The sequence below is a fragment of the Lactuca saligna genome, chromosome 7 (genome assembly GCF_052625555.1).
Source record: "Lactuca saligna cultivar CGN05327 chromosome 7, ASM5262555v1, whole genome shotgun sequence".
In the NCBI taxonomy this organism is placed as follows: Eukaryota; Viridiplantae; Streptophyta; class Magnoliopsida; order Asterales; family Asteraceae; genus Lactuca; species Lactuca saligna.
The window spans coordinates 31,258,126-31,276,191 of NC_136423.1; positions in this window are offsets into that span (position 1 = coordinate 31,258,126).

The following is an 18,066-nucleotide window of genomic DNA, read 5'->3' on the forward strand; positions in this document are numbered from 1 at the left end:
AACAAATGAGAAGAATCAACTTAGGCAGAAAGATAAAAGTTTCTAAAATCTAAAAGGATGGGAGAGTACTTTAGTATCATATTTCATGATCATCTTAATGATTATGAAACCATATCACAAATTCATACTCTAAGGACGTCTTAGTGCATTGTTATGGCTAAGAAGAGAGGTCATGAATTGTTGGATTGGTTAAAATCAAGAAGATGAGTCATACTTCGTTCCAAAACAATTCTTAGAGTCATAATCCAAGATTGTAACCTTGAGTGACATAAAGGAAGATTTATTAACACTAGTCAAATGTAAGAGTAAAATGTTTTCTACTCTTGTACATTTGAGATTGGTAAGTTGTGATGTCTTGGATGAGACAAAGAACAACTAAGACCAATTGTGTGAAGTGTTAGTCTTGATAAGAATCTGCACTATCCCTTGAATATTTGTTTTGTCAAGGAATGGTTCTTGACTGGGGAAACTTATATGTCAAGGGGACAGTGGGAGCCTTAAAGATCCTGAAAGAGTTTCAAGTTTTAATCAAGAGTAAAACCTGTAATTTATCACTAGCACACGACTTAAGGTTTGCAACCTATCGTGTTGACATAATTCTTATTTCTGTACCTACTTCAAATAAGTTGAATTTGCATGTGAGTTATCAGAGTTCAACTTGGAAGCATTGGTGGGCCTTGTGCTACCAAGGTGACAAGAAACTAAGATTGAACAAGTTTAATCCGTGTACGGCTGAATTTGTCACTAACCTTATCTTGTGATTATGGTTTTGACAAATTCACATGGATAGGAACTCATACACTATAAAATCTAAGTGTCATAAGGTTTCTCTCCGATTCATGAAAATGATGGTGAGGAAAATCTTTCACTAAGTAGATTTTAAGTAGATAACAATTGTGTTATTTGCATTTTCAAAAGTCGTTAGTTGAGCGCGTGTGGTTAACTGGCACACTAACATGGACTTGTGAGAAATGGCAAAGGTCTAAGGAATTGAGAATATGATTACGGCATCCCTTTTCATAGTTCTGAAAATTGTTTAGACACACATGGCAACTATCTAAGAAAGGGTGTATGAATCTAAATTTCAGAAGTCCAGCAGATTTCTGGAAATATGTCAGAGCTAGTGGGAGCATAAGTGTTATGCTGATAATCATCATGTTAGTGGGAGCATGATTATTATGTTTAGTGTTGCAAGTTAGCAATGTTAATTATAGAAAACAAAAGTTTCAATTCGTGAAGTTGCAGGGATTGCAAAGTTGTTTTGCTATAATTAAGGGAGAGGAAATTATACTTCATTTCAATTCTAAAGCTTAGATTGAGATTTTAATCATCTTTAGTCAAGAATATATATATGAATTTTGTGTTGGAATGGTTCAACTTGAAGAAATTCTATATATATTGCGTTTTCAAAATTCGATTATGATTACGGCATCCCTCTTCATAGTTAAATCTTGAAAACATGGCAAATAAAAAATATTGTAGCAAAAGACTGGTCTAGTATCATGTCTTTATGTGAGACATCATGAATCGTGTCCCATATGCTTCGGATATAGGATCGATTTCATGTGCTATAATATTCATCCTTTCTAAGTTTTCCAAATGCTTTAGGCATTGAGAAGGGAAAAGTCTAGAACTGGATATGACTAAAGTGATTAAGCAATTGTCGAGGACAATCTGAGGTTCGCCAAAGATTGGTTGCTCAGGGAAAGTTGGAAGTATAACGTAAGTTGTCGGAAAGGACCGTATTGACATGTTCTGAGAAGAAGTAACTCTTGTTCGGAAGTGATAGTCAAAATGGGACTATGGAAATGTCTCCATAGGTGGAAGTTATTCAATCTATGTAAGATTAGAAAACCTTAATGCAAGAAGGATGTTCAAAGCAATGTACTTTGAATATGAGACTTCTGTTTCATAGAAGTTGACCTTCTTTGGAATACTCTGTAATGACTGGTGACAAGGTTTTGGTGACTTTGTGAATAATCATTACAAGAGGAACATTGCATAAAAGTTTAAAATCTAACAGTTTTTTTTGGTAAATGATAGGAATCGGGGATTCTCACATTTACAATTAGGATTTGGGATTGTGAAATGAGTATCATTGGAATCATGTTCAATTGATCTACATCACAATGTAAGGATCATAGACAAACATAGTGTGCATACTTGGAGTATGGCATAACTATTGTTTAAAAAAACAAAGTGTACATGCTAGGAGCATGGGACGATTGTTGTTTTTATTCAAGTCTTAAGTTGATTGTTTGAAACATTATACAATGAATAATGTGTAATCAATATGGTGATAAATAAAAGGTGGTTCTATTTATATTCAAAAGGGTTCTGAGATCATATTGGATTTGATTATTATTGTGTTTCACTTTGCATGTTTTGACTTCCAAAATAGCTAGGTTATTCTTTCCGAATGACTAAGTTATTTAAACACTCCACAGTCGTTCATATGTTGGAAGTAGGTATGAATCAAGACTGTCATGAATTGGGTTTGTAGATGGCTAAATGGGTTTAGTCATAGCAATGGTTGCTACAACATTCATGAGTGCTCATAAGTTACGAGTATTGGAATAAACCCACGCTCACTTGTATCACTTCATGGAATTTATTTCGAGTGATCGTGAGACGGTAATATCACATAAATCTTCAAACCTAGAGATATGAGTTGTTACCTATGAGTTGGTTGTGCATTGATTGCACGTAAACGCATCAGTAACTTGATGTTATAAAACGTGCCTTTGTGTACAATTCAACAAGTAGTAGAACAAGTATATGAGTTGAAGTTTATCTGTTCCTTCTAGAAATAGAAGCGATATCTGGGCCCCTCGATGATTTTGTTGTGACCTATGTACCGGCCGGTCAGAACTAAATTGATGTGTTCGATTAAGTTCTTTGTCAAGCAAATCGGAAATCGGGAAACAAATTGCTGGACAATAAGTACGACGTTGTTCCATGTATTTGTCCGGCTGATATCATGAGGACAGAGGATTATATGATCACTTATCTAAAATGGCGCTTCATAGTTCAACGGAGTTTTCGAGAGCTACGATTGTTGGTTGGTTCCTGAAGTAACATACGCAAATATAGTTATTAGACTTATCCAAGTGGGAGTATGTTGGATAAGGTGTCTAAGTCCATAAATTATTTGGTATATACTTGACCCGACCCGGCATGGTCCATTTGGGTTGCATCTCATCCAAACTATTTATGGATAATTTTATGAGAGTTATACACATATGATTACTAATATACTATAAGTTATAATATATTAATATGAAGTCATGTTATTTAATTAGTTTTAGTCTTAAATTAATTATGAATTAATTTAGAGATTAAAAGGAAGACTAATTAGATTATGGGCTATTGGTTTTATATAGTGTGGGCTAATGCTCTTTTGTTAATGGGCTAGGCTTATATGGAAGTCCATGGATGATCCATGGAGCTTTTAACCCATGGATCCTTGGAAAGGAAAAGTCATGGGTTATTAGGGTTTCACCCTAACCATGCACACTATATAAGCATGCTTATGGAGTTTGAAATGGGGCCTAGTGTAACTAGTGAACTAGTGTGTGTGTGCTTGTGTGTGGCCGAAAATACAGGTGTGTATTCTCTCTCAAAGTTTTCCAAGAGTTTGTGGTGTTTTGTGATTCCATTTGAGGCATTCACACTATTGGTGCTTGGCCCTCAAACTCCTCAAGAACCAAACTCATCAACAAAGGTATGTAATCTCTTCTAACTCTTTTATGTTGAAATGTTCCCCATGCCATGTTAGATAGGTTATAAACCTTGGAAAATTATTATTTTGCATGTATTTAGACAAACATAGATCCAAGGTTTATTAGGGTTGCATGCATACTTAGGAAGTGTTAGATTGCTCAAAACCCAACACATCCATGACTCATAAGTCATGCTACTTGGACAAAACCCCCATAAAAGTGACCACAAAGAGATCTAATGAACTATAAGGCAAGTTAAGAGCTTTATTACTAGAAAGTGATGAGAATGGAACGAAATCCTTGGATCTATAACCTTCTCCTTGAACATTCAAGCTGCTTCTTCTTCTTCTAAGCTTCAAGAACACACAAACCACTCAAAAATGGCTCACAAACTCCCAAAATGCTCTAGGGTTTCATGGATTAAAGTTGAAGATAAGGAGGATGTAAATAAGGCCAAGGGGTGGGGATTAGGATGCTTAAATAGGGTGCAAAACCCTGAAATTAGGGTTTCACCCTGGCCGAGCTACTCTCCAAGTCAGGGACATCAACTCGCCGAGTAGGTAGCTTAAACTTTGCGCATACTCCGCCCTCTACTCGACGAGTTAGAGCCACCAACTCGTCGAGTCCTTCTTTCAAAATGAATAAATAATTAAATTAAATACATACCAGGAAACCAAGCGTTACAATTCTCCCCCACTTTATTAGACTTCATCCTCGAAGTCTGCTGCATCTGAAAACAACTCTGGTTAGTGCTCCCTTATCTCCTCCTCGGGCTCCCATGTCTACTTCGAACCCTTACGGTGCTCCCACTGCACCTTCACTAACCCAACCATCTTGTTCCTCTGCACCTTTGACTTGCGATCCAGAATCGCCACCGGTTTCTCAATGTAATTCAGGTTGTCATCAAACTGAATATCCTCTAAGGGCACAACTGTCGTGTCGTCTACTAAAAACTTTTGTAGCTAGGAAACTTGGAAAGTGTTGTGGATCTGGTTGAGCTCTGCATGAAGATTCAATCGATACGCTACCTTGCCCACCCAGGCAATGACTCTGAAGGGGACAATATACCTGGGGCCCAGCTTGCCCCGCTTCTGTAACCGAATGACACCCTTCTAGGGTGACACTTTCAAGAGAATCATGTCACCCTCCCAAAAATCCAAATCCGAACGCCGCTTGTCGGCGTAGCTCTTTTGTCGACTCTGAGCAGTCTAGAGCCTGCTCCGGACCTGCTGGATCCGCTCTATGGTATTGAGTACCACCTCAGTACTCCCCATGACCCTCTGACCGACCTCAACCCAACATATAGGGGTCCTACACTTTCTCCCATAAAAGCATCTTGAAGGGAGTTTAGTCTATGTAGGCATCGCAACTGTTGTTATACGAAAATTCCACTAACGGAATATACGTATCCCAACTGCCATGGAAATCCAAAACACATACACGAAGCATGTCCTCGAGAGTCTGAGTCATTCTCTCGCTCTATCCATCGGTCAGGGGGTTGAAAGTGGTGCTGAAGTGGAGATGAGTACCCATCTTGTCGTGAAACTGCTTCCAAAATATGGAAGTAAAACGGACATCTCGATCTGACACCACTGAGACAGGCACTCTATGATGAGCCACTACATCTTGCACATAAATCTCGGCCAACTTCTCATTCGATATGATCTCCTAGATCAGGATAAAGTGAGCGCTCTTGGTCAACCGATCCATGATGACCCATATCGAATCGACCCCATGTGCGGTCCTGGGAAGCTTAGTGATAAAACTCATAGTAATGCCCTCCCACTTCCACACGGGGATGTCTAATAGCTGCATCTTGCTGTGATGCTTCTGGTGCTCTCCATTGACCTTCCTACAGGTCATACATCTCCACGTACCAGACTACATCCCACTTCATGCAGGGGCCACCAGTAGTCGGGTTAAAGATCTCTATATATCTTTGTCGCCCCGGGATGGATGGAGAACCTAGACGTGTGGGCCTCATCCATTAATATCTGTCGTACTGCACCCCAGTACGGTACCCAGACCCTTCCATTCATGGCCAACAATCCACGACTATCATAATCAATGGAGGCCACCTGACTTATGATCCGCTCGCACTTCCAACGCTCTTCCTTCAGGCCCTCGATTTGCACCTCCCAGATCTGCTACAAAAATAAAGTAATCATTGTCATCCTCAGACAGATGTCTCGGATCGGGGCCGATATTGCCTTGCAGCTTAGGGCGTCGACCACGACATTGGCCTTGCCTGTGTGATAAAGGATCTCACAATCGTAATCATTCACCACATCTAACCACTGACGCTGCATCATGTTCAGATTTGGATGATCCATGAGGTACCTCAAACTCTTGTAGTCCGTGTAAATGGTACAACGGACCCCATAAAGGTAATGCAGCCAAATATTAAGTGCGAACACCACATCCCCCAGCTCTAAATCATGCTTCGGGTAAATAGTCGCGTGAGGCTTCAGTTCGTCGAAGCATAAGCTATCACATGACCTCGCTGCATCAATACTCCTCCCATGCCTGTGATCGAAGCATCACAGTAAACTACGAAATCATCTATACCTTATGGCAGAGTGAGAATCAGTGTCTTGCACAACCGCTGCCTGAGCATCTCGAAGGTTGCCTGTTGCTAAGGTCCCCAATGAAAAACCACCGACTTCTTGGTCATTCGGGTCAAAGGAACTGCAATCTTGGAGAAGTCCTAAATAAATCTCCTGTAATACCCTGCCAGGCCCAGGAAACTTCAAATCTCAGTTGGAGACCTCGGAATCTCCCACTGCATCACGACCTCTATCTTGGCCGGATCGACCAGAATACCCTTCTGGTTGACAGGATGCCCAAAGAATTGCACATCGTGCAACCAGAACTCACACTTGGAGAACTTCGCAAAAAGTCTCTCCCTCCTCAGTGTCTCCAGCACCTCCCTCAGGAACTCCTCATGTTGATCCTGAGTCTTGGAATAAACCAAGATGTCGTCAATGAAGACAATTAAAGACCAATCCATTATTGGTTTGCACACGCGGTTCATCAGGTCCATGAATGCGGCTGGAGCATTGGTGATCCCAAACGGCATCACAACAAACTCATAATAACCATAATCAAACACTTCCATTTTAAACCAAAAATTGTTTTCCCTATAAACTCTTTCTATAAGTTTTATAACGAACACATTTGTGATATGAATTCAATACATATCGATTGAAGGCAAACGGTCAACAAGCTGCGCCACTAGCCCTTTTTGGATGGCAAAACCTATTCTTTTGAAAACAACATTTGTGGATCTAGGAGATATGACATTAGAAAGAATGACCCGTTGGACTCTGTTGAGGAGCTCCACCGCCTCTGGTGCGAGAAAACCAAATGTATCGAATGCAAAAGGAACAAACACATGTTGATTTTCTCTACATGCATTGTCGTGCTTTACCACTTTGCACGCAGCGGCTTTCAAAGCGGTATGCCCAGCTGCGAAACCTCCGCTCCCCAAACCAACGAGAGGATATACACCAGTAAGATCCATGCACGCATGCTTCCCTCCTATCCATCCAAAGACCAAAATGTCAGACGGTCTAAGTGTGGACCTGCCATCCTGCGGGTCCGTCAAAAAGTTCACTGGTGCTTCTTTCTTCACAGATATACCAGCACGCCGACAAGCATCAAAGAGAACATCCCGAACCACATCATGTCTATACTTGAAACCAGGGAGCTCTCTACAGTGAACCGCAGGTTCCCCAAAGGTATCTAAACATGCCTTGCGACAAACTGGGCATATCTCGTCAATTGGGAATATGGGAATCATCAGGCGGTAATGAAGGATAGTTCGGTACTCCACATGAGACATATGCTGGCCAAGACCATCAATAGGGATAGTTAGCAGAAAATCTTGAGCATGAGGCGCCCGCAAACACTCAAAGACTGCTTTCTGTCTGACAGTCATCTCGAAGTTGACTTCCATATCTTGGACGATTTTGCTAAAAAGGGCACACGCCAAAACTTTTTGGGATTTAGGGGGGCGGTGTCCTTATTAGTGAAACCGCTACTGTCAAATCCCGAAATCGTATCACGGAGACGAGTCATAGCACATAGATAATCCGAGTCCATACCACATATGCCACTGTCACGTAAGATGTGGTCTTGTAATGCCCAAGATTGGGCCCTCGAGGCTACAAATGCGTAGGAGGAAACCTCGTAGGCCGAGTACAAACCCAAACCACCAAAATGAATAGGTAAGGAAGCCAAGTTCCACTGAATTTCTCCAAAGAAGGGGCTTCGACATACCACCATATCCTCGATATACCTGCGCAATCCCTTGTCAAAGAATAATGCTGCCTCTTCTATGTGTACCGGCTGACATGTTCTTAAACCAAAGAAAAGTTTTGCAATGCCCATACATGATCGAAGCAAAAGGAGCTCACTCTGTGGGTCACATAGTTGTGGAAGAAGGCCCATGTTCTTAAAAGTTGTCTTATGCACATCATCATCCCTGACACGCATCTGGTGATACCCTGACCGTAGATCAATCTTGGAGAATCAATTTGCTCCCTGAAGCTGGTCAATAAGTCATCTATCCTCGGAAGTAGCTAACGATTCTTCACTTTTACCTTGTTCAACACCTGGTAGTCTATGCACATGCGATGCGACCCATCCTTCTTCCTCACAAACAAGATCGGGGCTCCCTATGGTGAACTGCTTGGCCTGATAAAACCCTTGTCTAACAGCTCTTGCAGTTGCGTAGACAACTCATGCATCTCGGGAGGAACCAAACGATATGGTGCCTTGGCTATCGGACCCGCACTAGGGACCAGGTCAATCCTAAACTCCACCTGTCTCTCTGGAGGTACTCCAGGTAAATCCTATGGGAATACGTCCGGGTACTCTCGCACTACTGGTACATCATCAACTGTCACCTTACCCTTATCCTGGGTATCCATGACATAGGCGATGTATTCTGCGTAACCCTGCTGAAGGTAGCGCCTCGCCTTCGTTGCTGAACAGAACACCAATCCATGTTGTGGCCTCTCGCCCTGGATCGCTACCCCCCCTCCAATAGAAGTGCGAACCCTCACTAGATGCTGCTCACAATCAATTATTGCTCCATTGGGGCTCAACCAATCCATACCCACTATAACCTTATTCCCACGCAAGGGAAATAGGAACCAGGTCTACTGAAAACTGCTGATCGAATAACTGTAGCATACATCCTCTGTGAACACTCATAACCCTGACAGTCCTGTCATCTGCTATCTCCATATCCAATAGGTAATCCAGCTCCCCTGGAGCTCCTACAAATCTCTTGCTGAGCGCGAGCGACATAAAAGATCTGGTGGCACCCGAATCAAACAGTACCAAAGTTGATATACCGTTCACTAAGAACGATCCTATAACAAAACATATAAACATAAGTAACAAACAATATCAATAAAGAGATAAGATAAAGATACATACCTGTTACCACGTCAGGAGCTGCTCGTGCCTCCTCTGCAGTAAGCTGAAAAGCGCTACTCCGCACCGCGGGCGCCTCAGCCTGGCCCTGATGGCCATCTGTAATCCTTAATATGGCAGGAGAAGGTGCTGTCACCTTCCCTGTTGCTACAATACTCGGGCACTGGGACCACTTGTGTCCCCTCTGATTGCACTGAAAGCAAATCAGATTTGATGTTGTCGTCGTGGTGGTAGTGGTTATGCAATATCGGCTCATATGATCAGTTCGACCGCACTTGTAGCAACCCGAACTTCCCGCCTTGCATGTTCCCTCGTGCATCATGCCGCATTTTCCACAACGGCTGTGGCTCTGCTAGCTCCGAGATTTGTGATCTGATACCTTGGGCTTCTTACCCGAACTCCCTGACTGACCCCCTTTGGTTTCCTCTTCCTCTCAATCTCTAAATCTAACTCTCTCTCTATCTATCTCTCTCTTTCTCTCTCTCTCTCTCCCCCCCCTCACACACACACACACACACTCTCTCTCTCTCACCCTAGCAATCATTTCCTCCAACGTCTTGCAGCTGGAGCAGCTCACAAACTAGCGGATATCACTCTACAACATCTCATGATACCTGGCCTTTTTTCATCTCCTCGTCCGCCACATACTGCAGAACGAGAAGGTCCATCTCCTTAAATTTGGTGGTGATCTCCGCCACTGTCTCTGTCGTCTGCTCAATATCCTGAAACTCTCTGGCAAGCTGTTGCACCTCTATCACGGTTGCAAACTCAGCCCTGAACCGGGTCGTAAAATCACTCCAATTCATCGCATCAAGAGTTGCATCATCACCAATGGCATGTCCGACTTCCTCTCACCAGTCACGTGCCTTGTCCTTCAGAAGACATGACGCAAGTCGGACCTTGTCCCCCTTGGGACATCTGCTGGTGCGGAATGCATTAGCGACATCCGCCAACCATCTAGTACACGCAATGGGGTCCCGAGCCCATGGTAGTCGGGAGCTCCACAAGCTCTGAACCCCCTGAAAGACAGTGTGCGCGACCCCATCATGGCCGCCACCTCAGTACGGAAAGCACTCAATCTCTCATCCAAAAGTTCTAGAATGCCCTCCTTGATCGTGCCAAATATCACAGGAGTCTGATCCAGGATACTGCGCATGATCTCGGAGGAGATGAACTCCCTGGTTTGGTCATCTAGCTGCACAACTCCTAAGTCTGAGCCTGATCCTTCACCGGCGCCTGAACTGCCTACTGGTTTACAACATAAAACCACCATTCTGAAAAAGACACCATAACAAATGTCAGAATACTAAACAACTCTCGAGGGATCATATATATATATATATATATATATATATATATATATATATATATATATATATATACTACAAGTTCCTTGGATTCATCTCAGACTTCCTTGACTCAAGTATGGATCCTCTGCTTTCACTAGTACGAGCCCATACTATCTTCCAGATCTATCCGTACTTTCCGCAAGATCTGCCTTGACTTCGCTAAGTCCCTTCTACTACTATTGCTTCATGCGTTACTCTCATCCTAGGCTTTCCCTAGGGTAATCACCATCCCACTCTCCACCATCAGCTGCATAAGAAGTCCCTGCTATCGTCCCTTAGCTAGCTCGCTAATACTATAACATATCACTAAGACTAGATAATTCTTCGAATGAGAGGTTCTACCCTACAATGGTTAGACTCAAACGAGAGCTGTGAAATAAGGCTAAACCTAACCTTCTTAAATTATTTAGTCCTCGCAATATGTAACTTAACATATTCGTTTACTAGTTAGTAAAAGATAACTAAACTCCTAAAGGTACAAAGCAAGCAACATTCGAGCATTGAGTACACATAACCAAGCATATTCTAATCAGGCCATCATACTGTCTAATTTGTACTAGCATGTAGTTCGTAAAGCTGATACACATATAAAAGGTACATAAGGCATCCTCCTAGATCCTTAGTCCTAATCTAGCATGCAGTTCTCATAAAACAAATAAGCATATCATAATATAAACTTGTATAGGTAATTTGGGAGTACTTACTTGAGTTCAAATACCCAATAATGAGCTAAAAGAGGAGATCTAGGTTTGGAATGGGAATTTAGCTCAATAAAGGTGGAAACCTTGAGCTTAAGGAGTTCTGAAATGCTTAGATCTTGAAGCCCATTCATCTTAACTACGCTTAAATCGACATCAATGTCTAGAAAGGGATCAAAGACAACACTAGCAAGATTTTAAGGAGATTTACATGATAATAAGCAAAGATTCGAGCTTTATACCTCAATGGGAACTGGAATGACACAAGAAACTCGGATCTTCTTTGCTCGTCTTGAAAACCCCTATCCTCTCTTCTTCTTTTAACTCCAAAATGCACCAAAATCCTTCACAAGGTGGGAGATTCTCCAAGAATGCTTAAAGGAAAGCTAGGGTTTAGTAAGGGACGTTCTGTGGGTGATGGAGGCTGGTTTTGGGTGCATAGATTTGTTTAAATAGGGTGCAAACCCTTGAAATTAGCGTTTCATCCAGACTGGTAGACTCACCGAGTCTAAGAATATGGACTCGTCGAGTCGCCAACTTAAACAGCGTGCAAATCTCGTCTCTAATTGACGAGTCGGGCTACTGACTCATCAAGTACCCCTTAAGAAATGAAAATTACTTTATTTAAATCACATACCAGAAATGAGGCGTTACAATATAACCCTAACGTATACACTAAGTCATCATAAAGTAAACAATAATAGTCCTTTCAAAAATGTAAGTTGCAATGTACTTGGAAAATAGTATACTGTAGTTGTACTAGTATGTTTCTTGAAATGTAATTCGTGTTGTACTGAGAAATCATGCAATGTATTTTTTTATTATATAAAACTATTTAAATGTATGTTTGCCTCGTAATCCAAATGTAAAGTTAATGTTCAAATGAAACTATATCAAAATAGATTACTCCGTAAACGTGTCGATGTTTTCTCCATGTGAGTTCTTATTGCCATATAGTGACCTAAGATGGCTTAAGCATGACATTCTTCAGGCGTCGAAAATGTTAACAACATTTGTCACCCCATGCAGCTAACAGTTGAGGTGCGATATTGTCAGTCCCGTATAGAACTATACATAAATATTTAGCTCTCCCTACAAGAGACTCTGGTTATAAGTCAAGACTTTCAATGACACTTAGATAAGTACGTGAAGACGTCTCACAAATTGCTTTAACGAGTTTACGGGTAATAAATTGAAAACCCTTTTAGTAAATGAAATATAATGCCCTTTAGTAAATGAAATGTAACACCCTTTAGGAAATGAGTTGAAAACCATTTTTGTAAAGAATAACTATATGTATATCTCATAAACTATACCTATTATAGTTTATATGTTTGTTTTCCCGTATTGTGTTCTAATCTTGGTAAAATAGTGCATATGTTCCATAAACTATACCTATTATAGTTTATATGTTTCTTTCTGTATTGTATCTCAAACTTGGTAAAGTGATATGCAAGTTCCATAAACTATACCTATTATAATTTATAATCATAAATCTGTGATTAAGATATTCCATGAAATTTAACGTTTTTGTACTAACGGTAATAAAATGAGTTGTAAAATTTTCTTTTTGTTTAACATGTTGAATAAATTTATTATACTTATATACTTATATATATATATATATATATGTATGTATGTATGTATATATATAGTAACTACAACGATTGAAATTATTTGAAATAATTTATTAACACAAGGTTTCTTACTTGTATCCCTCCCCCCTCCCCCCCCCCCCCCCCCCTCAAAAAAAAAAAAAAAAAAACAATGAAAAATTGTGAAAACGTAGGGGTATGAACTCACCTCGGGTGTGTGTTCTTGGTTAAGTACGATGTGGTTGCGATGATCATTGGGTTAGAACACATATAGATTAACCGTATCCTAATTTATATTAACACATAATATCGAGTATAAATTAGATAATCTAATAATTTAAAGTGTTAACTAACACTAGTTTGTATTAAATACTTACAAAGTGCAAAAGAGTTCCTGGAAAATCTAGATGTAGATGTGAAGTGTTCTTGGGTGAAATATGGAGATTTGAAGGTTACTAGGAAAGACTTATGAATATATGAAGAAATGTTTATGAGTTTTGAGAGGATTTGTAATTGATTTTAAACATGAAATGGAATAAATGGGTGTGATTTCGGCCTATAATATATATATATATATATATATATATATATATATATATATATATATATATATATGGAATGGGATAAGAGGATGTGATAAGAAGTGCGAGTGAAGTGATATTTACATTGGTAAGTGTAATAGTGCATTGTGAATGCATCTTATCCTAATCTAAAAGGGGGTTTTCAGCCTAAATGGGAAGGATTTCGGTCTAGCATGACCGAAATCACTTTGCTTCCACTCAAAGATAGAGATTTCGGTCCTAGATTCTCCTAGGAAGAGATTCCGGTCACACATGTGGTATTGATCCCCATAAAACCGAAAACTAATTGTGATTTGATTCCAAATACCGAAATCACAGTGGTAAGGTGTAATTCATGCTTTTTAATTCACTTATTTGACGTGTGTTGACTTGTATTAATTCATATAAGCATGGTTTTCAATATATATATATATATATATATATATATATATATATATATATATATATATATATATATATATATATATAGGGGAGGGTTCGTGCGAAAATGCAAATAATTTGCGAAAACGCGAAAACAAGAAAACCATATGATATTATGTCACCTCAACATTATATTTTGGAAAATAATTCATCCAAACTTTGAAATACATGATGATAATCGATGATAGATGATAAACTATTTCATATTAGCAAAGTATGATTTTTAACATTTTTATTATGAAAACATGAATTTAAAAATGATTAAGGACGTGAAAAAAATATAATTATAAAAACCGTCTTTAAATCTATATTATCATAACACCATCTAATGTAAACTTACTATCTTTAATTTATTGCTAATAAAATTATTTTTTTATAGTACATGTATCTAATTTTCATAAGATAAAAGCTGTTTTCGCGTTTTCGCAGGATATTTATATTTTCGCATGAACTTACTTCTATATATATATATATATATATATATATATATAAGTATGGTTTTCAAAGTAAAGATTGTTAACTTATATAAACATGGTTTTTAATTTATATATATCTATAAACATATATATATATATATATATATATATATATATATATATATATATATATATATATATAAATCATGCCCTCATTACTAGAGGTGATTTAAACGTAACAAGGTTACAATGTGGTCTCACTTATGCATGATTAATAGTTAGACTTTTATTGGCTTATATTGACCCGAAATTTCCGATTGTTACATTGTATGTGTGTTTTTAAGGTTCTGTTTCTTACACATAAAAGAGATCTAGAGATATTTTATGTTCTTGTATGTTTTTAAATTATCTTGTGCTTTCGAGTTGGTTTACTAATTTTCACCCTTTAATCATAAGTTCATAACGATATAAAGATGTGAAGGGAGGAAGGTTGATCTAATTTTATGTCATATTGTAGGAATTTGTATACTTCCCAACTGAATTAAAGACTTTGATGATGCAATTAAATTAGGGCTCCAATATATGTCGTTATTATAGAAAAAGTCAAAACATAAATACAATTCCTATATTATTAACCTTTAACATTCTTTTATGAATTTATTTCAGGATTTGGAAAAACTACTTTAATATCATTACAATGTTGAGTGTTTTTCAATGGTTTTAGGGAACCCAAAACTAGAATGTTTAAAAATTAGCAAATATTCTAAAGGTTGAACTACGGTTGCAAACTCAGCCCTGAACCGGGTCGTAAAATCACTCCAATTCATCGCATCAAGAGTTGCATCATCACCAATGGCATGTCCGACTTCCTCTCACCAGTCACGTGCCTTGTCCTTCAGAAGACATGACGCAAGTCGGACCTTGTCCCCCTTGGGACATCTGCTGGTGCGGAATGCATTAGCGACATCCGCCAACCATCTAGTACACGCAATGGGGTCCCGAGCCCATGGTAGTCGGGAGCTCCACAAGCTCTGAACCCCCTGAAAGACAGTGTGCGCGACCCCATCATGGCCGCCACCTCAGTACGGAAAGCACTCAATCTCTCATCCAAAAGTTCTAGAATGCCCTCCTTGATCGTGCCAAATATCACAGGAGTCTGATCCAGGATACTGCGCATGATCTCGGAGGAGATGAACTCCCTGGTTTGGTCATCTAGCTGCACAACTCCTAAGTCTGAGCCTGATCCTTCACCGGCGCCTGAACTGCCTACTGGTTTACAACATAAAACCACCATTCTGAAAAAGACACCATAACAAATGTCAGAATACTAAACAACTCTCGAGGGATCATATATATATATATATATATATATATATATATATATATATATATATATATATATATACTACAAGTTCCTTGGATTCATCTCAGACTTCCTTGACTCAAGTATGGATCCTCTGCTTTCACTAGTACGAGCCCATACTATCTTCCAGATCTATCCGTACTTTCCGCAAGATCTGCCTTGACTTCGCTAAGTCCCTTCTACTACTATTGCTTCATGCGTTACTCTCATCCTAGGCTTTCCCTAGGGTAATCACCATCCCACTCTCCACCATCAGCTGCATAAGAAGTCCCTGCTATCGTCCCTTAGCTAGCTCGCTAATACTATAACATATCACTAAGACTAGATAATTCTTCGAATGAGAGGTTCTACCCTACAATGGTTAGACTCAAACGAGAGCTGTGAAATAAGGCTAAACCTAACCTTCTTAAATTATTTAGTCCTCGCAATATGTAACTTAACATATTCGTTTACTAGTTAGTAAAAGATAACTAAACTCCTAAAGGTACAAAGCAAGCAACATTCGAGCATTGAGTACACATAACCAAGCATATTCTAATCAGGCCATCATACTGTCTAATTTGTACTAGCATGTAGTTCGTAAAGCTGATACACATATAAAAGGTACATAAGGCATCCTCCTAGATCCTTAGTCCTAATCTAGCATGCAGTTCTCATAAAACAAATAAGCATATCATAATATAAACTTGTATAGGTAATTTGGGAGTACTTACTTGAGTTCAAATACCCAATAATGAGCTAAAAGAGGAGATCTAGGTTTGGAATGGGAATTTAGCTCAATAAAGGTGGAAACCTTGAGCTTAAGGAGTTCTGAAATGCTTAGATCTTGAAGCCCATTCATCTTAACTACGCTTAAATCGACATCAATGTCTAGAAAGGGATCAAAGACAACACTAGCAAGATTTTAAGGAGATTTACATGATAATAAGCAAAGATTCGAGCTTTATACCTCAATGGGAACTGGAATGACACAAGAAACTCGGATCTTCTTTGCTCGTCTTGAAAACCCCTATCCTCTCTTCTTCTTTTAACTCCAAAATGCACCAAAATCCTTCACAAGGTGGGAGATTCTCCAAGAATGCTTAAAGGAAAGCTAGGGTTTAGTAAGGGACGTTCTGTGGGTGATGGAGGCTGGTTTTGGGTGCATAGATTTGTTTAAATAGGGTGCAAACCCTTGAAATTAGCGTTTCATCCAGACTGGTAGACTCACCGAGTCTAAGAATATGGACTCGTCGAGTCGCCAACTTAAACAGCGTGCAAATCTCGTCTCTAATTGACGAGTCGGGCTACTGACTCATCAAGTACCCCTTAAGAAATGAAAATTACTTTATTTAAATCACATACCAGAAATGAGGCGTTACAATATAACCCTAACGTATACACTAAGTCATCATAAAGTAAACAATAATAGTCCTTTCAAAAATGTAAGTTGCAATGTACTTGGAAAATAGTATACTGTAGTTGTACTAGTATGTTTCTTGAAATGTAATTCGTGTTGTACTGAGAAATCATGCAATGTATTTTTTTATTATATAAAACTATTTAAATGTATGTTTGCCTCGTAATCCAAATGTAAAGTTAATGTTCAAATGAAACTATATCAAAATAGATTACTCCGTAAACGTGTCGATGTTTTCTCCATGTGAGTTCTTATTGCCATATAGTGACCTAAGATGGCTTAAGCATGACATTCTTCAGGCGTCGAAAATGTTAACAACATTTGTCACCCCATGCAGCTAACAGTTGAGGTGCGATATTGTCAGTCCCGTATAGAACTATACATAAATATTTAGCTCTCCCTACAAGAGACTCTGGTTATAAGTCAAGACTTTCAATGACACTTAGATAAGTACGTGAAGACGTCTCACAAATTGCTTTAACGAGTTTACGGGTAATAAATTGAAAACCCTTTTAGTAAATGAAATATAATGCCCTTTAGTAAATGAAATGTAACACCCTTTAGGAAATGAGTTGAAAACCATTTTTGTAAAGAATAACTATATGTATATCTCATAAACTATACCTATTATAGTTTATATGTTTGTTTTCCCGTATTGTGTTCTAATCTTGGTAAAATAGTGCATATGTTCCATAAACTATACCTATTATAGTTTATATGTTTCTTTCTGTATTGTATCTCAAACTTGGTAAAGTGATATGCAAGTTCCATAAACTATACCTATTATAATTTATAATCATAAATCTGTGATTAAGATATTCCATGAAATTTAACGTTTTTGTACTAACGGTAATAAAATGAGTTGTAAAATTTTCTTTTTGTTTAACATGTTGAATAAATTTATTATACTTATATACTTATATATATATATATATATATGTATGTATGTATGTATATATATAGTAACTACAACGATTGAAATTATTTGAAATAATTTATTAACACAAGGTTTCTTACTTGTATCCCTCCCCCCTCCCCCCCCCCCCCCCCCCTCAAAAAAAAAAAAAAAAAAACAATG